This window comes from Tachypleus tridentatus, chromosome 6 (assembly GCF_004210375.1).
Source record: "Tachypleus tridentatus isolate NWPU-2018 chromosome 6, ASM421037v1, whole genome shotgun sequence".
Taxonomy (NCBI): domain Eukaryota; kingdom Metazoa; phylum Arthropoda; class Merostomata; order Xiphosura; family Limulidae; genus Tachypleus; species Tachypleus tridentatus.
The window spans coordinates 69,659,830-69,684,876 of record NC_134830.1 but is presented as its reverse complement, the minus strand read 5'-3'; the positions used below and the strand labels follow the sequence as shown (position 1 = coordinate 69,684,876).

Here is a 25,047-nt window from a genome sequence, read left to right as displayed (position 1 = left end):
AAACAACAATTAAAAATAGTTAATATTTCAAGATTACAATGAACGTTTTAGCTAATTAGCACTCTTGATATGCATTTTTACAACTGTATTATTGTGTTCAGTATTAAACCTCAACTAGTGTTCATAATACGAGCAAATCGCAACCTGAAATTTATTCAATTTGTCTTAGCATAATGCCTTACTTATATTTGTTTTAGCCAGTTGATAGCTTTGTAGTAAGTCTTAAGGCTTATAACGCTAAAAGTCGGGTTGGTTTCAAAATTTGCGACGGGAAGAGAACATTTATCCTGTTATGTAGCTTTGTATTTAACAACAAATAAACGAAAATTTTGTTTCGATATTCCCAGAAGCCTCTTGACAGTTCCCCACACTGGATGATACCCGCTATGTTGTGGTAGGTAGTATTATTAACCCTAAAATAACCAACTTGTTTACATACCAACCATTACCAGTGGCATCGACAAATTGCATCATATTAGAATTTATTTATTTTATGTCAACGCATTCAGTTTAACGAATTGAAAGATAAAAGTGAATTGGTTAATTTCTATGTAAGATATATAAAAAAACTATAATAGTAATTAATGAGATTAACTTTAATACTGATAATATCTTTGTTTATTCTTATTATTACTGACATGTTAATAGGAAACCTGGAAACAAAATATCCATGGACCTACAAGAAGTTTGGTGCATAAATATTTTATTAAATTTTTTTTTAAATACGAACCCATCGGTGATTTTTAGGGTTAACCTCTCTTCCTCTTATCTCGAATTTTTACTATGTAGTATACTAACAACAACAACAAAAAAAAAGAGTCTGCATTCTATTATGAAATAGTTTTGAACTATGCGCGTGGTGGCGTCGTCTTCACACTATGTATTTTAAACCACAGATGAATCTATTTATTTATCTATATCTATCTATATATAAATAGCTCTAAAGAACTTTATGTGAAAGAGTCATCTGCAGTAATGAAGATAAAGGCGTTAGCAATTACTGAGCACAAACTGCTTATGAACCCGTACAATAAAATGAAATAAATATATTTAATATTGAGAGATCGTTCGTGAACGAAAAAGTAATTACACTGCCATCTAGTGTTAGAATATAAAAAGTTTTAAAGTATGATTTGAATTAATTTCTTCAAGATTTTCTTGTTTTCATTCATGGGCTCGTTAAATTTATAACGAGGCACCACATGAATATAACTTCTGTACAATAGATTATCGAGAAGATGTATTATTAGAATATCAATGGTGATCAAAACAAGTTATTTACATAGATCATGTCTAAAGACATGTAGAAAGTAATTTAGCTGATTTTAATTATTATAACGCATTGATTCCTCAGTTGTGCATCCTTACTATCTGCATTTTCGGCCTAAGCTTAATAATATTTCTCAAGGGTAGGCCAACATAGGAGGCCCAAGAAAACACTTAAAGAACACTGTTAATTTTGATCATGCAAGCTAAGTAAAAATTCTCTTTTTACAGCAATACAACAAGTTAACTGCAAAGTTGAACCATCAGTTTCAGATTCATTACAAAACTCATAAACAATGAATTATATTATGCTGTACTGTTGAGCGTACAGAAAACAGTTTTGTCACCAATATCTAATTTTACTTTTTCGTATTTTCAAATACATCGTTTCTCTGTCTACTGTTCGTAATGTTGTGATTAATCCTAGAAAACCAAACTTTTGACATATTTATAGATTTGATTATTCTTCATTTGCAAAAAGCAGATTTTTATAAGCATCTTTGGTCTGTTATTTCTAAGTTTCATATTTATAAATATACAATTTAAATTTACACGCGATCAGCTAGTAGTTAATTTTGGATGGCCAGGCATGGTCAGGTAGTTAGAGCGTTCCACTCGCTATTTGAGGTTCTCGAGTTCGAATCCCCGTTACATTAAACATGCTTGTCCTTTCAGCCATGGGGACGTTATAACGTTACAATCAAGTCCAATATTCGTTGGTGAAAGAGTAACCCAAGAGTTGTCATTGGATGGTGGTGACTAGTTGCTTTCCCTCTAGTTTTACACTGCTAAATTAGGGACTGTTAGCGCGATAGACCTCGTGTAGCTTTGCGTGAAATTAAAAACAAAGAAACAAATAAAAATTGAAATTCACGGTAGTAACACTACAGTAGCACCCTCTATTGTTAGTTACAAAAACTATTGGAATATATTTCACGTGTTAATTTGTGCATGTGTCAGTAAAATTGTAGCTTTGTTCGTAGGTACGTGCAAATTTGTTCCCGTGAAATTAGGTACTTTTATAAAACACTTTAAAAGACGTTCATGACACATTTTTGTCATATGGTAATTGATACATATGTTGTTTTTTTTAATTTCTAAACTCAATCATTAACCATACTTGAAACGGAATGTAAAGCAAAGCATGCACGATACTAACGAAATATCAGTTATTTTGGTGATGACATATTTCAGCTGTTTAACGTAAATATTTAAGAATTTTCGCGCAAACTACACAAAAGCCATCTGCACATAGCCATTTTTAATTTTGAAACTATAAACACGATTAACTGCCAGATATTGGGGTACTTTTATTTGACTGAATAGTATGGTTTTACGACCATTATTTAATATGCACGTTTTTGAAACAAGTGGCTACGAATGATGAACCCTTCAAGTTGCATATCGAGCACGTTAACAACTAGACCACGCCCAGCCGGAACAACCTGTTTTGGGAGCAAAAGAAACACAAGTAAACAACATTACAAAAATGACTTTCAGAAAATGTTGTTGTTGTGTGTGTGTGTTTTCTTGTAATAAAGCCACATTGGACTATTTGCTGGGCCCACCAAAAATGATATTGTACTAAGTTCTATTAGTTTTACACATATTGTCTTCATCCTTAAACAAATAATTTTTTAATGATATCATCTGTCTCTGTTGCAATGAATTTAATAACTATAAATGTTTTTATTGTTGTATCACTGAGTCTGAGACTGAGATATGAAGTGTAAACTGAGATCGCTGAGACGGGAAATTCGTTTCACTGGAATCTCCCAAGGTACTGACATATTGTGTCACGGATGAAAGGCTTGGGTAATAGCCAGTTCCAAGTTAGCGAGGCGCTAGACCGAGCTAAAGGAAATTTTGTATCCACCGTATACTCAAGTTCACGACTAAATGGCCTTGGACACATTTTAGGAAGAGAAACCATCAAGTCTTTCAAAGCCCCGCTCTCCATAAAAGCCTCTGGATTCCTGGAATCTATCATTTTTAGACTTTCTGAAAGATCCCAGAGATACTTGTAAACAAAACGAAGAGTTTCTATCTTTGTCAATTTAGTGTCATTGGAGAAAATCGGTAGTGTTTGGTTCAGGTTGTGCATTTGATTTCTTTCTCTGTGATTGGCTCTTAGTCGTTGTGTTTTTTTAGCTTTACAGTGCTACTAAGATTAAGTCTATTAGCTCCAGGTTTGATGTACTCCTTTCTCCTCACTCGTTGCTTGTTATGAGAATGTTTTACGACGATGACGTTATTCCGTCTCAAGTAGTATTTATTGTCTCGTGTATCAGTAGTTTCATACCTATTGAGGTCTATCTTTTTTTGTACGTCTATTTGGTGATACAAACAACTGAACGAGTTCTTCAGGACAGGAGAACCCTTTGGCATCCCACTCCGAACAGATAACTCCTAATGAGGGAGCTGACGTAGTGATAGACGTTGTTAAAATAAAGTTTGGTACATTCTCCGTCTCCATGAGTATCAAGTAAAGTTGAGAAAAAGCCTTTAAACCTGGTCATGGTGTACAGGAAGATCCACCTGTTAAATCAAATCATAATAATCACTTCGCTTGAAATAACATAGTTTACTTGAATAAAAGTGGATAGGGTTTGTTTGAAGTTAACCACAAAGCTAAGCCATGAGCTATCTGTGCTCTGTCATTTACGTGTATTGAAACCAAGTTTCTAGCGTTGCAAGTCCACAGACCAATCGCTGTGCCAATGGGGGGCAAAAGCGGAGAGAGATAAGACTGTCTCTTCTTACAGTGGACATGATCAATACTAATACAGTGTTACATCTGTACAACTATAAACAACAATTCTTTAACTGTGTCTGAAATATATTTATAATACTGATATTTTACTGTAGAGAAAATACAACCGTAATTTACATAATGTCAAGTTTTTAGCTGTTCAGTGACTAGTTGCATTATTAGCTCCATAATGTATACCGTTCAGTAGTTTCCAAGACTTTTCTGTAACATAATTTTCGTCAGTCAACTGTGTTGGAAGAATATGAATTGTATAATGTATCATTGTTTTACAGTTATCTGAATAATAACCATGAAAAATATTAAAATATGAGCATGAAAACTTTGTAACTTAGTTGTTATTTAAATCAGGATCTAGCCTTTTGCTGTAAATATGTAAAAATATTGTTTTTATTGTTGGAGTTTTTTATGGACAGTTTCCCTCTTGTAAATTTTGTTTGCCTGTTTGTTTTTTAATTTCGCGCAAAGCTACACGAGGCCTATCTGTGCTAATCATCCCTAATTTAGCAGTAAAAAAACTAGAGGGAAGGCAGCAAGTCATCACCATCCATCAAATAGTAGAAATTACTGTCACGTTCCTGCAGCTGAAAGGGCGAGAATGTTTGGTGGGGAAATCGATCCCATGACCCTCAGATTGCGAGTCTAGAGCCCTAACCATTTACCCACGTCGGGGCATTGGGAACTAAAAATAAGATATCTGGAGTCTTTAAAGGCGCAATATAACCAAAGTCTCCTTCCTAATCACTTGCCGAGACCTTTTCGAATTGAATTTTTTTAAGCACATGCGTATATATTTGTATGTTATAACCTGTAGTTGTAATATTGTCTAAAGTGATACAAATCAATTACATTATTTAGGCTACCTAGCTTAAGTAATAGCTTCTTCTCTTAAAATGTTGTTAAACACTTAATTTAAAATATCAAACATCTTTCTAATGAAAGAAGACCATTCATTATCGATAACTTTAAGTAACCATTTAGATAAAATCATGTTGGTAAATTATTTTTAAGTTTTGCAAAAGAACTAACAAACCAAACCAACAACAAATGATTTAATCGGATTAACATAATCACCTTACACCTTAGATGGAATCATAAATTATATTTTACAAGGTTTTACTGCTATTTGTATTTTGTGTGAAATAATCTGTAATCAGTAATTTTGAAGATATTATTTTAGCTCAGTTGTTTTAATCTTTGTAAAATGCCAGTGGTCGCACATGGCTAGTAAGAGAAATCCCAACCATAAAAAAAGGGAATAAACAAATCCACAGAATAAAGACAACCGAATTACTATAAACACATATATAATGCCAGTGGTCGCACATGGGTAGTTAGAGAAATCCTAACCACGAAAAAAGGAAGTAAACATATTAACAGAATAAAGGTAATTAACTTACTATAAACATAGGCCCGGCATGGCCAGGTGGATTAAGGTGTTCGACTCGTAATCTGAGGGTCGCGGGTTCGAAATCCGGTCACACCAAACATGCTCGCTCTTTCAGTCGTGGAGGCGTTATAATGTGACGGTCAATCCCACTATTAGTTGGTAAAAAAGTAGTCCAAGAGTTGGCGGTGGGTGGTGATGGCTAGCTGCCTTCCCTATTTTCGAAAGTCGTTCGAGAAAATAACGCGCGTATAAGGAATAGTTTGACTCTCACTTTTGCTCTGAACGATATTTATTCAAACAACAATATTCTGATCACCAAGTGAAGAAAGAAGAAGACACTTATTCCGTGTGGATCACAAAACTGTGATTAAATCATCATGATAAAATAATAATAATAACGTAGCATATAAACAAAACGTAAATTTGTTTGACAGATTTTTGTTGTTTTTTAGATAGCGAAACCCTCCAGGAACTTATATATATATTATAACAGTTAAAATTTAGTTGCTAAGATATATGATACTTTAAATGTCCTGCTATAATTTTGTCTTCGCTACTGAGCAATTGGCACGCCCGATGTAACAACGGTCTTTTCTGGATAAACAGACAGAATCATCTTGTGACTCGTTGGAGAATTAAAAAAAATCATGAATTTGAAGATATAAAAGGTTTTTTCAAACTACGTACAAAAAATGTTATTTTAGTTTTTTTTTGGCGTAGCTGTTGTAGGAAAAATTAGGTTTCTAGCTTTGACATTTTGCAGGGAGCTATTACCACATATAGTTATTATTAAGTTAGAATCTTGTAAAAAATTTCCTGTGCACATTCGAACTGTTTTTACGGTTGTGTGATATTTTCAGGTATAAACGGAAGAGTATAAGATAGATAATGATCTTAATAACTGCATATTATGTTAAAAATAAAGGAACCGTTCTGTAGTTGATAACTTGACTGTTTTTTTTTTTTTAAATGTAAGGTAAAATCATTAGACCAAACAAATAAGAATAATGAATAACGTATTTATCCTAACAAACAAATAAACAAACAGAAAGTATGGCATGCGTACTTGTGCAGGCGGAATTACATTTGACTACAGTGAAATATGTTTAACTTCGCAGTTTTTTCTTCATAATTATTCGTCCCCCAGGAGCACAGATAGCCCATTGTGTAACTTTGTGGTCACTTCGAAACAAAAAAAATACAGAATTACTTCACATATAACTGAAGAGGTTATTCTTGAAAGAAGCCTCCACTTTGACAATCTTCTAGAAGAAACTAGGAAAAGAAATTGCAAATTAATTTAAAATGTAAATTCGCTTTCTTTGTCCAGTCGACAGCTTCACTTCATGACTTTTGTTTTCTCATAAAATTGATCGGATTGATCGTTTATTCTACACCAGCAAACGATATTACTGCTCTAATCTTTTCAACCTGGACACTGTATGTTACTACAATATCCTATTAGTTAAAATAGGCATTATTCACTACAGAGAATAAAGAAACAAAGCAGTCAGAATAAAGTAACAACAACGTCTTCATAGACCACGTATTGCGCAATTAAAGTATAGAAACTAAATAACTGAAAAAAATTCTAAAACTTCTTACTTTACTTGTTTGTTTGTTTTGTTGTTATGCAAAGCTACACAAAGTCTGACATTACTAAAGAAGATATAAAATGTATGATATGCTTCTATATATCACAGAGGAAAAGTGATTCTTGGTATTTAGCAAATGTTGAAAAATAACATATTCATTTTAGTGAAGCATGATCTGCCAATATGTGTAAAAATCCTATTGTCGATCTATCTTTTATTTAACCCAACTCATTGCCCAGCAGGCTCTTGAAACGTATTACAGAATGCAGATGTAGCATTACAGATATACCATTGACTGTCGCTCAGTAAACTCAGCTGATGAGTTGAATTCTTGTTTATTTGTTTGTTTTTGAATTTCGCATAAAGCTACTCGAGAGCTTTCTGCGCTAGACGTTCCTAATTTAGCAGTGTAAGACTAGAGGGAAGGCAGCTAGTCATCACCACCCATCTCCAACTCTTGGGCTACTCTTTTACCAACGAACAGTGGGAATTAACCGTCACATTATAACGCTCCTACACCTGAAAGGGCGAGCATGTTTGGTGTGACGAGAACTCTAACCCGCAACCTTCGAATTACGAGTCGAGCACCATAGCCACCTGGCCATGCCGGGCCGAGTTCAAGTCTTCAATTCGGGTTTACTTTTTTACTGTTTCCTTTTAGAAGAACAAAATTTTTGGTTCATGCAAATGTTAAATATATCTTGCTATACAATAGTTAACCCTACTTATTATAAAGTACGCGCCAAGACCTGCTACAGCGTAAAGTATTTAGATATGTATTTCAACAACAACTACTCTGAAAATACAAAGTCACTCACAAAAGTGACTACTCGCATAGACATTTTCTTTACATTTTTATCATTGTAAAAAGTGAAACTATTAACTCGTTGGGCATATTCAAATAACTCTTAAAAACTGTTTCAACAACCATAAACAATTCATCAATTGTCAGTTAAAGAATTAGATAATTTTCCCTTAACTTACACACTAATTACCACCAATAAGTAATTAAGTTACTTCTCTTCGCTTGTATATTAATTGCTATTTGTCGCTTCCATCTATTTTATGCACTAAAGAAATTTATTTTGGAGGAGGGACGTGCTATGTTTTGTCGTAACATGTAATATATTCCCCCAAAATAAAACAATTTATTATGTTTATAAATAGTTATTATTATATCAGCATAATGTGCTTCCTTAATCAAGTACAAAAGAGATTCCTAATTTTAGGTTTCAGTTTCTTGCTTTGATGATTTATTCTATTTGTTTTACATATTTGTAGACTAGCTTTGTAACTTAGAATTTAAATTACTTTCTGCTCTTTGTATTACGTTCTTTGTAGTTAATGTCATGGCAACACAAAATAACGATTTAAACTGATTACACTATGTAACAAAATTTTTCTTTTTCTTGTCCCTAGGCAGAAAGTATTATTTCCCAATTTCTTATGCCTAAAGTAAATGGAAAAAACCTTTATTTCTCTTCAAACTTTGCTTTTGTGACCTGGGTAATGAAATTTTCAAATTTACACATTTTCCAGAACATTCCAGGTAGATTCAGTACTGAGTAGCTGATAGAGAATTTTTAAGAACTTACAAGAATTTTTTAGAACTTTCTAGAATGTTGTAGAACTCACGATAATTTTCTAGAACTTTCCATAGTAATATATAAAGTGGCTCACCACTCACCACTTCAGTTTAGTTCTAACTGCCTAAGTGGACACATAGACCTATCTGATTTTATCAGAGATGGCATCAAGAAGCTGGAATCATTCTCCAAACGCATTCTGCTATGTATGTGGCTAATTTATCAAGACAAGAGCGAAAACGTACTCTGTGACAGCATCTGTTAAAATGTGTGAAGCCTACAAGGTATATTTGTTGAGCATGCTTGTCGGGGATCAAGACAAACCCTGGGCACCTCGTTTTACCTGCGAGCACTGCAAAAAAAAAAAAACACACAAAAACTCTAGAAAGTAAGACGGACATTTTTTGCTTGAATAGTAAGATTTTATATTATACAAGTTTTAGACCTTTTAAAATTTAAATATATTTCGGTGCACCTCAAAGAAGAATACAATAGCGTGAAGGCCTTGCTTGAAGCTTTGGAGTATGATGAGTATGGCTGGAAGGTTATCGGAGACTTCAAAATGGTGGCATTTCTGATGGATCTCCAAGGAAGTTTTACCAAGTTTCCCTGTTATCTTTGCCTTTAGGACAGCAGGGATACCACAGCACACTACAACAGGAAGCACTGGCTACATTGAACCAAGTTCTTTGTGGGGAGGCACAATGTCAAGTGTGAGCCACTAGTGGACTTCCAGAAGATGTTGTTCCCACCATTGCACATAAAATTGGGTCTTATGAAACAATTTGTCACAGCTCTTGATAAGGAGTCTGAAGCCTTTAAGTATTTTCGAGACTTTTTCCCTAAGCTGTCTGAGGTAAAGGTCAAAGCTGGTGTCTTCGTTGGACCACAAATAAAGATGATCCTGGGGTGCACAGAATTCTCCAAGAAGCTCAGTAGGAAGGAAAAAATATTGTGGCAACTTTGTCGCAGTGTTTGGGGCTTCTTGGGCAACCACAAGGCCGAAAATTATGTGGAACTGGTTGAGGCTCTGGTGAAGAACTACGGCAAAATGGGCTGCAGGATGTCCCTGAAAATCCATATCTTTGACGCTCATCTTGATAAATTTAAGGAGAACATGGGAGCATACTCAGAGGAGCAAGGTAAGCTCTTCCATTAAGGTACACTGGACTTTGAATGCCTCTATCAAGGGACATAAAACAAAAACATGATGGGGGACTATACTTGGGAGCTGATACATGAAAGTGATTTACATTATTGATGCAAATATTGAAAAACTCCTCACTTCTAAACATTTTTGTATAACTTTAGTATAAATATATGTATATCTTGATTCATATGTTGTTTTATTCAGACCTTATGTAAATAAAAATGTGCAAATTTGCCCGTTTTTACATAGAAAATAGGTTAATTTCTAAATTTCATTACCCAGGTCACAAAAGCAAAGTTTGAAGGGAATAATGTCCATTTTCACTACTTTTACAACATAAGCAATTAAAAAATAACACATACTATTCATGAACAAAATTTGTGTTACATGGTGTTATCAGAGAAACTGCTGTAAAAATATCACGCTCACGCATCAATCATGAACACATTTCCTGATGTCTTTTCTCCTACACAACGATTGTAGTGTCTGTTGTTTTATTTTGGAATTTTTTATTCTGTTTTTATTATGTAAAAACATCAATCATGAACACATTTCCTGATGTCTTTTCTCCTACACAACGATTGTAGTGTCTGTTGTTTTATTTTGGAATTTTTTATTCTGTTTTTATTATGTAAAAAATACCACTTTCGAAGGTCTTTCAGGAATTCTTTTTGACAAGTGAAAAACTTTCAGGTTCTGAATAACAGTTTAATTATCCATCCAGATACAACTGAAATTCATATGTGAGAGTGCAAAACGGAAACAGCTGTTTGAGTGTACTCTCTGTTGAACTAAGTTCGAGTCAATGAAAACTTCTCAGAAACAAATGTTGATTACCATCAACAATATAAACTTGTCAAATTGTTCACGTGCACTTGAACTTTGTGTAATCAGTATCAGTAACGAAATCATGACCATCAACATCGACCTAGAGAGTAATTTGTTCTGAGAGTGTACGTTATTGGTCAAAATATACATTACGTTACCATCATTAGGATCTAAGGCAGATGAACAATCTTTGTTATTTATATATTCTTCGTCAGTTACATCTCTCGATTTAGGACGCTTATACTCTAAAATATAAATCTCTTTCATTATTTGATTTAGTGAATTTTGTGCAAAACTACCTGCACTAGGCGCTCCTAATTTTGCAATAAAAAACTAGAGAGAATGCAACTAGTGAAACACCACCCACCGCTAACTCTTGGGCTGTTCTTTTACCAATGAATATTGTAATTCACCGTGATATTACAACACCCCTACTGCTGAAAGTTTGAGCATGGTCGGTGACGGGTATTCTAACCCGAGACTGTCAGATTTGGAGTCGAGCCTCCTAACCACCGGGCCATGCTAGGACTCGTTACTTTCCTTTGAACATTAATCCAGATTCTTCAGTAGTAGTAGTCCTTGACAGGTTTCTGAAAGGAGTCACTCCAGGATTTAATGATAGATATTTACCCTATTATTGCCCGTATTGTTCATGCGCTAAACATATTTAATATCAAGTTATTTAACCGTTGGAAATGTGGGGTTTCATTTTATCAACAACAAAGAAGCAAGAAACGTTTTAAAGTTTTATGAAACTCTAATTTTACCTCATTTTCTGTTCTGTAATTTCTAAGTTGATTGGACAGATGGCGCTACATACATGTGTGTTTTTTGTTTAGCACAAAGCTCCACAACAGCCTGCAATCTGCCCACATTTCACATCAGCTGTTGAAACATCATTTTTAGCATTATAAACTTAACGGCAAATCACTGAGGGACCATAGTAACACCCTCAGTTATCTGTTTGTTTGTTTGTTTTGGAATTTCGCACAAAGCTACTCGAGGGCTATCTGTGCTAGCCGTCCCTAATTTAGCAGTGTAAGACCAGAGGGAAGGCAAGTCATCACCACCCACCGCCAATGGGCTTTTACCAACGAATAGTGGGATTGATCATAACGCCCCCACGGCTGGGAGGGCTATGCGATGAACCCGCGACAGATTACGAAGTTCAGTTATCCCAGAAACTGAATAAGCAAAATGTTTTCATCATCTATATGAAACTGTTGTTTTAATAACAGAAACTATAGACAGTGTAGATGAAATAAACTGAAAAAAATTATTTCGTGAATATTCTCGTCTATATTACAACAAACTTCAGTTAGGTTACAACGACACAATTACAAAAAACTAACTTTACAAGTGTGAAAGTTTTGTTTTCTACATTTGAAAGCAAATACATATAATTTGTTTTGTTAGTATGCACAAAAGCTGCACACAGGGCTATCTGTGTTCTGCCCAGTACGCGTATCGAAACCTGGTTTTTAGCATTATAAGTCCACATACATACCACTCTGCCAGTTTGGGGCGTATTTACTAATAAATACATTTATAATCTGGATGGGCACTCTGTATAACGTATACTTTAGCCACGTAGTGTTGATGATGTTCGGTCCTCCAAAAATGCGTCCGTATGTTCGTCGTTATCAACGGATACGGACCATTTGAGGTAGGACAATGAAGGATAATATTCTAGATAAATCCTCCAAGTTCCATCAAAATTCAATATTTTTTGACTGCGCTATAGAGCTAAAAGGAAGTGAAAAATACTTGGATTACTGAATGTTTCCTCTCCTGAAACTCTCTTGGAGTAAAGTACAGTTAACCTTTAAAAAAACTGCGTCATTTCGGGAGTCTTTACAAACAATATCTTTAGCTGGCATTTAGAGTCAGTTTATTTATAAATGATTTTTGACAAACTGAGTTCAAGGATCTCATCAGTCCCGAAAACAAATGTGCAGATTTTAATCCTCGGTTTTATCATTTAAAATTTAATTTCTTTGTTTCAAATGTTCGTGATAGAGCACAGAAGGGTTACTGCGTTAGCCACGCCCTAATTTTGAAATTACATACTAAAGGAAATGCAGTTTGTCAACAGCACTCACAATTATAGAAAGCAATCGTGCAGCTATAGGACACAAACCATGAGCACTCGGATTTATAGTCCACTAAGCTAACTACTTTGGCTACGCTCAGTCGTTTATCAGGAATATTCTTACAATACAATACGTTAACTACTGTTAAAATATTATTACAATTTTTTACACAAAACTAAATAGACCTGTCTAGTGCGGCTCAGCATGACCAAGTGATTAGGACGGTTGACTCGTAATCTGAAGGTCGCAGGTTCGAATACCTGACACAACATACATGCTTGTCTTTTCAGCCGTAGGAACGTTATAATGTGACGATCAATTCCACTATTTGTTGGTAAAATAGTACCCCAAGAGTTTGCGGTGGGTGGTAATGTCTTGTTACCTTCCCTTTACTCTTACACTGCGAAAGTAAGATAGCCCTCGTATAGTTTTGCGTGAAATTCGAAAGAAACAAACCAATCTATTGACATAAACGGATATTAGTTATGACAATAAAAACGAAGTGAGAAAAAAAAAAAAGAGGCCAACATTCATAAGCCAATTCAACATGTCTTTTTCACCGCAATCCCAACATGGCCAATTTTGACACTATAAAAATTGGTAAAATGGATAAAAAATGTAAAACTATTTATATCGCTGCTTAGGACCTACAAATACCAGTTACGTAGATTGATATACATATGGATGATCCTCGAAGATCCTAAACTGTGTAGGCACAGCACGGTCAGATGGTTAAGGTACTCGACTCGTAATCTGAGGGTAACGGGTTCAAATCCCCATAACACACAATATGCTCGCCCTTTCAGCCTTGGGGAAGTTATAATGTGAGATCAGTCCCACTATTCGTTGGCAAAAGAGTAGCCCAAGAATTGGCGGTAGGTGGTGATGACTAGCTGCCTTCCCTCTAGTCTTACAATTCTAAATTAGGGACGGCTAGCGCAGATAGCCCTCGCGTAGCTTTGCGCGGAATTCAAAACAAACAAACTTACACTGCTAAATTAATGACGGTCAACGTAGTCAACTCTTGTGTAGTTTTGCACGAAATTCAAACAAATAATCAGTTCCCACCAGTTTTTAAATAATAACACGTAATATTCAACAACATGAAGTTACATGAAATTAAATAAATCCATCTCACACACTTGTGTAGATAGATCCACTCTTTAAGCAATCAACTTTACCTGTTATCTTATTTTTTAAAGTCTGTTCTTTCAATTATAGCACCAAAATTCGGGTTTTGGTAAGCATAACAAATATACCTCATTGTTTACCTTTGTGCTTAACATAAAACTAACAAATAAATTGTTTTGTAACTCTAAGTAATATATAGTTAAACTATTCGTTAAATTATTTATTATTTTTCATTTTAAGAGAAAAGAGCCGGACATAGAATAACGGTCTATTAAATACCTATACAAAGGCCCTGCATGGCCAGGTGGTTAGGGTGTTCGACTCGTAATCTGAACGTCGCTGGCACAATATGATACTTCAAATTATCCTTAATTATTAACTGACTAATGACTGTATTATCAACTTTTGCCTACGAAACAGAAAACCAAATACATATCATGTAAGAAGGCTTGTGATGTTCCCATATGGGTCGAAATGAAATCCCAAAATAACATTTTGCATATACATACATATTGATTTATGTACGGGCCCAGCATGGTAAAATAATAACCCAAGAGTTGAAAGTGGGAGATGTTTGCTAGCTCTAGTCTTACACTGCTAACTTAGAGATGGCAAGCGCATACAGCCCTTGCGTAGCTTTGTGCGAAATTCAAAGCATACAAACACCCATACGATAAACAACAGTCATTTTAAATATTAAAAGCAAGTGGGTAAATAATAAGTCATAAAACTGGTTGTTTTGAATTTAAAGTTAAAACAAAACAGTCCTGAGTCTCCAGTAATCATTGATTTGTTTTTATTTCTGCCAACGTTTCGCCATTGTGATTTCTTTAGAACTAATAGTAAAGGCGTAACTTGTGCTACTAGCCCTGAAGAAACCACAAGGGCGAAATGTTCGCAGAAATAAAAGAAAAGGAAAGTTTTTACTGTTAGCTGGAGCGTGAAAGTCGTTTTGTTTCTAACTTTACTACTACAAACATTTGTAATCCTTTCAATATAATCTACACATTCTGAAAAGTTATCAAACTCATTGGAAACTCCACATTATGGGGTCGTGATTGTGCCAATCAAGTCGTACTATTCGATAAAACAAGAGTAGAAGGGTGGGTGCTGTTAACCGTCTTCCTTCTGGCTTACCAGTTTAAAATTTGAGTCGGTTATGCGCAGATAACCTCTTCTGTAACTTTATATGAAACAAAAATCAAGGTAGAATATCTAAATAAACAGAAAATAATAAAATAGAAGATAGGAAAACATTCTGGAGGTTTTCACGTTTTCTCATTTGTTTTAACGTGAAGTTTAAACAGTATAATGGAGCTGTGTCGACTGCCTTAACATGCTGAATGTAGAAGGGAAGCCACAGAAAAAGTACATGACACAAAAATTAATAACACATCTTACATGCAATACCATATAAGTTGTGTTATTAATGTCATGTCATGTATTTCTTACATAATGATACATATCATGCATAATTCTATAAATATACTGCAAAAAGTAAATAACTTAGAAATATTTTTCTAGTATTATTTTACATTGTGTTTAGGCATTAAAAACATTGTGATTTTTTTCCGAGCCAAAATTGTGAATTGTTTTTCTGTGACTTCATTTCTCGCCACCAACGTACTAACCTTTCAGAACTACGTTTTCATAAAAGTCAAAATTTAAATCAAACGTATTTATTAACATCACAGTGCGATAATTTAAGTGTTATTAAATAATCTAAAGTGTATGTTTTTTGAATGTGTGTTTTTTCTTATAGCAAAGCCACATCGGGCTATCTGCTCAGCTCCCCGAGGGAATCGAACCCCCTGATTTTAGCGTTGTAAGATCTAAAGACAAGGGTGGTGAATTACACACACACACACACACATATATAGTGTTACCGAGAAAGTTAGATTTATCTAATAAATGATGCTCAAATTAATTGAAGTGATAACATAAAACATTTACAAAAGACAAAAATCTAAAATCAAAACACATTTTTCGTCTTTCTGAAATTTTAGTGCACTTTAATAATTTGAAATCTAAATAAAACTAACGAGAAAATATCTCGTAGGTGGAGTAACCAGGGCGCTATCATGTCTAATCCAGATGGCGCAGGTAATAATTTTAAGGATGCCATACACTTCATGGCCGCGTTTTACTATCTACATTTTAGGAATTGTTCCATTTAAAGTCTGTAAGTACCACATTTTTCTGGATGTCATATTCGTAATCTCCATAGAAATACTCGTTTTGGTCTCGCATATGCGTTAACCTCCCCTAGGTAATGTTTGCTTCCTCCACTAACGACAAATTTTCGTCAGAATTAAAACAAAACATGTCGTACGGGATTAATCGTCGTGTGCTCCTACTTGTTTTTATCAAGCTCTTGTACACTTAAACATTTTAAAAATTGAGTAGAATGTTTGGGTGATATATTCAACTTCAAACTCCTCGTGTTTGCTACACTGTATGATTTTTACATTTGTTCGAAATGCAAGCTAAACCCTCCAAACAATACCCAAGTTCACCGATTAGAATTGTGGAGATTACATTTCACTGTTTGCTGACGCATATGGCTAACCATTAGGGCCACAACACTTTGAATCGGTACGTTTTAAGCTTACTGATCTACAGAATTGTAACGCATTGCTTCAACGTGTAGTCAGACAGAACTCATAAATCACACAATATAATTTAAAACTTGGGCTATAATTGTTTTTTCAGTGTATTATAATCCTGCAGATCGGTAGCCAACTAGTTCATAATGTTTTGTCTCAGTGTACCGTGCAAGCTCGATTACGTGTTGAATTGAATTTATACGTTATCGCTGTTGTTACACTAGCGAACCTGTTGGGCCTAAGGCCAATATTCACAGGACCATTAAAATACAAATTTAATACTTCAAGTACTATTTTGCATTTTTTCGCTGAATAATCATTGCCCCAATAAAGTAAGTTTAATTTATTTAACCAAGCTACAAATGGTAATTACTAGGCACACTTATTTACGTGATCTTGTGTAAATTATTGACATATTTTGGGTCTACTCACGGGAATTCACGTAAAGTGTTTTAGCGAAAAGTCTCGCCTTTGTGGAAACTTTGGGGCCGAGAATATTCGTTTGGTACCATTTAGAACTTTGTGCGTTCAGCAGTTCATGAGATGGGGTGAAAATATTACCTTTATGAAAACTTCAGGACAGTGGCGGCGCCAAAGGGGGGCTCAAGCCCCCCTCAGCCCCCAATATTGCTACCTACATATATTCATAAAATATGGAAAACACAATCGTCGTTGTTGCTTAACAATTAACATCAAAGAGACATAGATCTGTAGAACTCAACGTCTTCATTAAGATGAAAGATAGTTAGCCTGATAGTGACCTTATTTTTCCTCAGAGTGTATTAACTTCACATGGGATAATTCGTTTCTGCTATGTAAACTATGTCTTTATGTTATATTTCTTTTGATTTGTAGCTTTACTCTTAATGGTATATTAAATGTTCAATCTAAACTAATCTTGATTTTCTTTATTATTATGTATTACCTTGGGTGGAATTTAGGTGAGCTTCCTCTTTTACATATACGCATATTTTCATAAACAGATTATTTCTAATTTGTAATAATGAATTATTAATCAGAATATGAGTTTCCAATGAAAACTGTATTGAAAACGCAGTTCAAAATAGTACACCTTTCTGAAATGTATCTTGGTATTTACATTATTATAATTTACCATCTATACTTCACATTGATGGCATTTTGGGAAGCCCTCCACAGTTTACCTCAGCCCCCCCAACGAAAATATCCTGGCGCCGCCACTGCTTCAGGACCGAGACGATTTGTTTGGTACTACTTAGAAGTCGGTGTGATCAGCGGTTTAGGACGAGCTACGCGACACACGCAGAGATACTACACCTTATTATATATATACAAAGAACTACAACGCTCTATTTCAACACATATTTGAACTTTTCTATGTGCTGAATCAATATGTTAAGATTTTGTTGGCTACCGATCTTAGAATTATAGTTGTATGTAATCTAGCTTATGGCTGACGAATTATAGTTAAAACGTTTTTTACGAACTTGAAACGCAACTAAGTAACGAATACATCTATATCACAAAACAGCTGAAGTAAATTTAAAGGTGAAGGCTGTACGTACTGTGAGTTTCTTTACTGCTGGCTCGGCATGACCAGGTAGCGGGCGTGCTCGACTCTTAATCTGAGGGTCGAGGGTTCAAATTACCGTCACACCTAACATTCTCGCACTTTCAGCCGTAGGAGCGTTAGAATTTGACGGTAAATCCCACTATTCATTGTTGGCAAGAGTTGGCAGTGGGTGGTAATGAACAGCTGCCTTCTCTCTTGTCTTACACTACTAAATTAGAGACGGCTAGCACAGATAACCTTTGTGTAGGTTTTCGCGAAATTTTATTGTCGATCTATCTTTTATTTAACCCAAATCATTGCCCAGCAGGCTCTTGAAACGTGTTACAGAATGCAGATGTAGCATTAGAGATATACCATTGACTGTCGCTCAGTAAACTCAGCTGATGAGTTCAATTCTTGTTTATTTGATTGTTTTCGAATTTCGCGCACAGCTACACGAGGGCTATCTGCGCTAGACGTTCCTAATTTAGCAGTGTAAGACTAGAGGGAAAGCAGCTAGTCATCACCACCCATCGCCAACTCTTGGGCTACTCTTTTACCAACGAATAGTGGGATTGACCGTCACATTATAACGCCCCCACAGCTGAAAGAGCGAGCATGTTTGGTTCGACAGGGATTCAAACCCGCGACCCTCGGATTAGGAGTCGAACGCCTTAACACGCTTGGCCATGCCGAGCACTTGCGCGAAATTCAGAAAAAAACAAACAAATTCTTTACTGCAAGATACCAGCATTTTTATAAATCCTAGATCTTTTTTAATATTTAAAAACACTGTATTAGTCTTTGTATTTTATTATAAGTAGTCTTAGAACAACTTTCTAATTAACAGAGTTGATATGATTTTATACGTGATCTTGATATATTTTTTAATAAAATACCGAAATATTCGCTTTGATGTTGTAGGTATTTTCATAAACAGAAACTCACTTTGACCTGTAAATTAGTGTTCAGAGACACGTAGAAACACCACATCCTACCTTTCATATAAGACTTTTCATACTGTTTGTTTGTGGGACTGTCGTACAATATTTGCTTTATGACATTTTAAGGAAGGCAGTTAATTTGTTTATTTTTTAAAGCACAACGAACCAGCTACGCTGTGTTCACCACGTGTACAGAACCCTGAAATTTAGCGTTATAATCCCGCAATCTCACTGTTGAAATACCACGAATGGGCGAAAGGCAATTTGCAATTGCAAATAATTTCAATTTTACACAGCAGAAATCTTTGTTTTGGAAAACAGATACCTTTATACACATATCTTAAAACGACATACAGAGAAGAAAGCTTTTCTTCTCATTATCTAAGTCTGTAATTTCACAAACACCCGAGAAATCGATATCACGTAATTATCTTAAAATTGATTAAGGTTTTAACAGAAATTGTGAGATCAACTTTTATGCTCTGAAGAATGGAATGTTTACCACATGTTCATGGCTCATATGACAAGGGAATCTGAACAGTTCTACATCGTTTTCATTACGTCTCTGGCCATAGGGGAGAACTGACAAATTTCGTACTGTATCACCCACATTGCTTTTATACGTAAGAGCTTAGATTAAGAAGTGAGCAAACTCCCTGATGAGAGAGAAGTGGATAGCGCTTTATCAGCTAGTGGTGTACAGTGGTTGGGTATCAGTTATTATAAACACGCCATGCCAGAAATATCAATCATTTACGTGATTATTACATAGCTACCTAACGTGACAAGAAAAACATCTTTGATAACAACATCTTGAAGGTACTTTGTTTTGAGCTTCAAAAACATAAAAAATTAAACGTCAGCAAACACGTGTTTGTTAAATAAATACATTATGCAGGATTCTCTACTTTAAAAGTATAGCAAGCACTGCAGCTTAATAATATCTTAAAGCGTTAAGTGGAAGTTACTTTTAGTTCGTATAAGTTCAACCGTGGGGGCATTATAATGTGACGGTCAATTCCACTATTTGTTAGTAAAAGAGTAACCCAAGAGTTGGCGGTGGGTGACGATGACTAGCTGCCTTCCCTCTAGTCTTACACTGCTAAATTAGGGACTGCTAGCACAGACAATTTTCGTGTAGTTTTGCGCGAAATTCAAAACAAAAAACAAACCAAACCAAACCAAACTGAAAACTAACATCTCCTTAGTTGAACAACTGATTTATGTCACTTAAGGTGACTGAAAAAAAAAGCATTTGCAAAGCCTACAGTAACAATATTACTTGTTATTAGAAAACATTTGTTTCTAATTGATGTGATAAAAGTGTATATAAATTGAGACATCTAATCCTAAATACCTGTTACAATCATTTTTTGAATGCTTCATTGCTACAAATGGAAACGATTTTAGATGAGGACATTTTTAAAAGAACGGAGGCAGTAAACTTTGACTTCTGGCAGAGCTAACATAACTACTTTGATGTATTAGTAAAGCTATGGATCTTATACAATTGAAAGAAAGTAGAGAGGAAGCTTTTAGTTCTTGTAATGCTACAGTACTTCTGTGGGCAAATTAAAAACAAAGCTATACAGAAATATATAATAAAGGTTTACCTTCGAATATTATAAGTTGGAAGTGGTTTGTAGAATTTGTATGTCATTGTAAACTAGAAAATAAAATTTTAGATGTATTTATGGAGTCTTTTTAATCATAGAACTATTAACGCCTTCTGTAACATTACATTGAGTTTTTAACCACATTTGACAAAACGATTTATGCACCAACGTGTAACATGCATAATGAATGGGATGAAACAAAGATGTTCTAGTGAAATAATATTATAAATATACCTTTGTCGTGCATAACTTTAGTAAAATTAGGTAAACCTTAATATTTTAATACTATCTCTTGTATTGTAAAGATTTAATGTCATGTCTCTTAAGTCTATTTAACTAAATATATATTCAGTGACGTCCAAAATGTAGTAAAAACGAGCTCATAGTTTATAGTAATCCTATACCATTCTTCTGAATAATTTACGTTGAAAATCACCATTAACACGTTTTGTCAATCCGGTCCCACTAAGATTTGAAGGTCATTGTCTGTATTTGTACCGGTGTTTGCTAATGATGTTGCATTCGTATATGCTGCGCCGTTAACAAACGCACAGCGTCAAAATAGACTATAGAGTTTGGGTTTATAACAACATGGACTTTAGCTACATTCCACCTTTCGCGAAAGTTTTCTTTAATGATCAAACATACATTGGTTTAACAGCTTCTGGATTTAAATTGTTTTCGTTAAGTTTTTTTTATTTTCTCCCCACAGTAGTTTTATATAATGAAAGCTTCAGTAAAAAGAAAGAAGGCTGGCAGCTCGTGTTATCTTAACAAAATCTGAGCACCTTTACTAGATGGTAAACTCTGATATGAGTGAACAAGTATGCTGTTACGACTTGTGGACAAAAAACTTGGTCTGTAAAGAAATCTCGTGACCCAACTCTTTACTCTTTTGTAAACGGATATAAATCACAATACCTGGCTAGACATGTTTATAGTTACATACATGGAAGAAGATATATGTCGTCGAATGTTTGTGAACAAGAAATCGTTTGACTTTCTTATGTGTACGGTCTCAGCAAGTATATATTTTGGAAATCGGTGTTTTCAACTCTGTGTTTACCTTACCGATCATAGTGGGCATGTTTTAACCTTTCTCATGAACCACATTAGCTCATAAACCACTTTTCTTTATTCCAGATTTCTGTTGTTGTTTTCAGCAGATGGACGTGACCGTATCCTCAGAGATATTACTTAGTTATATACCTTATTTCTACTCTAAATAATTCTACATTCAAAGATAAGCAGAAGAAAAACACAGGTTTGTACTTATTTGTGAAAAACAAAAACTTACTTCTCTAGTGTTCATCACATCCAAAGATTTTATTAATTTCTCTTTTCTGCGATGTTTGAGATTCCGTTTAAGTTTCTTAAGTAGCTACAGTTTTATATATAGTTTACAATTAGAAGAATCCATCGATTTAAGTCAGCCCTTTTACTTGTTACAATAAATTTTCATCACTCATTGATTTTACTTTTGGTTAATTCTACCTAGTTATCAGACTGTTCTAAAAACTGTGTGTTTTTTCACAGTATAAATGTACATTTTAGACACACATCATTAAAGGAATATTAGATGTTTTTACTTAGCGATTACTTACTGGTAAAGTAAATCATTCCTCGAGAGTGCTGATGTTCATATACTTTGCAGACAATAAATACAGTTTACTTAAACTCGATTAAAAAAAAAGAGTTGAAGTCTACTTTTTACTGCTGATATGTACGAGAAGTTAATTTCTACATTTAATCGAAATAATGATAGGTAGTCCTTTTTGATGAATCCCGAAACTGTTCTAAACTGAATAGGATATCCGAACCAAAAAGGAGAAAAGTGAAACTACAACTGCGATTCCGAAGCGGAAAGGACATTACCTGTTATTCATAAATTGAATGAAAAAGACATTTTTCGTTTTTCCTGTACGCACGAGAATTTTAGAAATACATTCGTTATATGTGTTTGGAAATTGAATCTCGTTGTCTAAGTTCGCTATCGTTCCGGAATAAAATGTCTTGGTCACTAAACTGAAGATCTTATTTGTAAAATAAAAATCTTACTGAGAAGTTGCTGTATCTATTGGTTGAAATAAAAAAATTGTCCAATTTTATGTCTGTTTGTTTCTTTTGAATTTCGCGCAAAGCTACTCGGGAGTTATCTGCGCTCAATTTTATGTCAACGGTTATCTGTTATCTGTTATTCATAAAAATAACAACCACAACCGTACTAAATAGCAGCAATATGTGAAGGAAAGCGAGAATTGTTGGCTAGTTTTAATATTAGATTTACTACTTGATATGAGTTGAAACGTCTTTGATTTCAGTGAAAAATGTATATGCGAACACCATGCACGGTTAACCCGATAACCGGTGAAACATTTTTTGGAAGTTCTGAATAAAATGTAAAGAAATTAGTTGCTGGTGTCTTGAGACATAATTTCGTGTTATTGTCGACACCTATACTCCAAATGTCAACAAGAGCACGAACAGTAAATATAGCAGTGGAAAAAACATGACACATCAAAAGTCCCGTTGATATTCAACGAATATTCTTATGCCACTATAGCGTTGAATTATTGCTTCACACTAATTACTTATGGAACATTTCTAGGTCTTTCACTGTTATTAGAAAAACTGTTTACTTTCATTCTTACTGGGTAATGACTACAATGTCGTTTATTTTTGAATACATACCTCATAACAGCTCATAAAGTATTTAAGGTTAACTTAAAGGAACATAGAACAATATTTAACTACGTTTTATCAGTTTGAAAACAATCCTATCATAGTAATTTAATACATACTGGTCATTAGCTAGAGATTACAATAACACAAACGAAATGCTGAACACGAACAGTACTTCATATGTCTGGAAAATATATTTATATTGTTAAAGTTCCAGGGACTTGTGAATCAGTAATCTGGACGAGTAGTATTTAATAAGAAACTATATATACAGTGAAGTATTTATAACTAAAAACTGAACAAATAAATAATATAACGCACTGTACTTTTTTGTTCTGTTTGTATTTTCAGATATTTTGTGTGAATAAGGCAGAAATGTTTACAATATTTGCAAACTATTTGCTCGATGGTCGTTATTTTTCATTTTTATTACGTAAAAGTAAGTGGTTTGTTTTGATTTTGATGTAGAAAAGCACCGACAACTCTGACATGTTGATTACTTAAATATGTTATTTTATAAACGTTAAAATGTCTTCATCAAGCCTAAGAAATAATAAAAATAATATAAAGTGAACGAAGGATGTGTTACTGTGACTCCATAATGACTGCTTGGAAAATTCTAAGCGCGTCACACCTTTGAAAGCAAGTCAATTTTACTCTAATTTAAGTTGCGTGATATCAATTTCACTGCTTTCAGATGTCAAGCATTGCGTGCCAAAATTCATCTATTACTAGACTATGCTTTATTTTTTAAGACTGTTACTATTTAAAGTTGCTTTGAATTTTCTGCTGTTGTGAGTGCCCAAAATTTAATGCAATTATCCTATAATCATCAAGATTTCTCTCGTGGAGAAGCCAATTTGGATTGTTTTTGTGGTTATTGTGTTCTCCTTCATTAATTCGTTTTTTTTTTTGAATGATCAAGCTACTGTTTCGATTATATGTTAATATAAAACTCGTTTGTAGAAGAGAAGACGTGTTAATCTAGAAATTGTTTATGATGAAATTGAAGTTATTAAACTACGTGTCATTAAAAACAGATATGTTTTTTAAAAGGAAGTATGGGAGGGTTGTCCTTCGTCTCTTAAAGTTCATCAAATAAAATTGCACCTTTTCCACTGGAAAAAGTTTGCCTTTATAATAAAAGAACAATTTACACTTAATTATTAAACTGAAGGATAAAGCTCGTATAATTAATGAACGAAAAAAAAAAAAAAGAGTCAAATATTTAGTTTATACAGTCTATAGGTGTCGTTGTTTATAAGTCTATAGGTGGCGTTATCTGGATGAATGCCAATTGCAGAATGATTTAAACACAATCTTATCGTTATTCACTTTATTATTATTTTCTACCAAATAGACTTTGGGTTATTATGCAACATCAGGTAGTGTTTATGACTGATTAAATTTGCGTAATGTGGTGTTAGGCTGTTGTCATACATCAAAGAAATCCAATCTTTTCATGCTCTTTCCTATTATATACAGAGATTGATCACGTTATAATAAAACGTTGTTAAAGTCAATATCGCCATATCCGGTTATGCTCTCGTTGCTGACCATGCATTTTGACAGCGGCATTGCAGTGCAATTTCCATTATAAAAGGCTTCTGTTGGAATTTTGACCGTTGGCCAAATAAAATCTTTATTTGCATATTAAAATTTGATCCTATTTTTCAACTTTAATTTTTTTTACGTAGGTTGTTTTATAGTGTATATTCGTTTTTACTACATGTTGCTCTCCGTAAAACGTCTAGCGTACGAGGAAGAAGATATCCCATCGCTCGCTTTCAAATAGTCCGATCAACCGAAGTCCAAACTCACTCTAAATAGTGACTTAACAAGATGTCTTAATATGGACT

General features: G+C 34.3%; 1 long non-coding RNA gene across 1 annotated transcript; it reads left to right on the top strand.

The window, feature by feature from the left end:
• Positions 1–15,749: 15,749 nt before the first annotated feature.
• On the top strand, positions 15,750–22,588 carry LOC143254577 (uncharacterized). The gene is made up of 3 exons (XR_013030265.1): positions 15,750–15,991; positions 21,650–21,770; positions 22,272–22,588. It is a non-coding gene; the product is annotated as an uncharacterized LOC143254577 (long non-coding RNA).
• Positions 22,589–25,047: the final 2,459 nt, after the last annotated feature.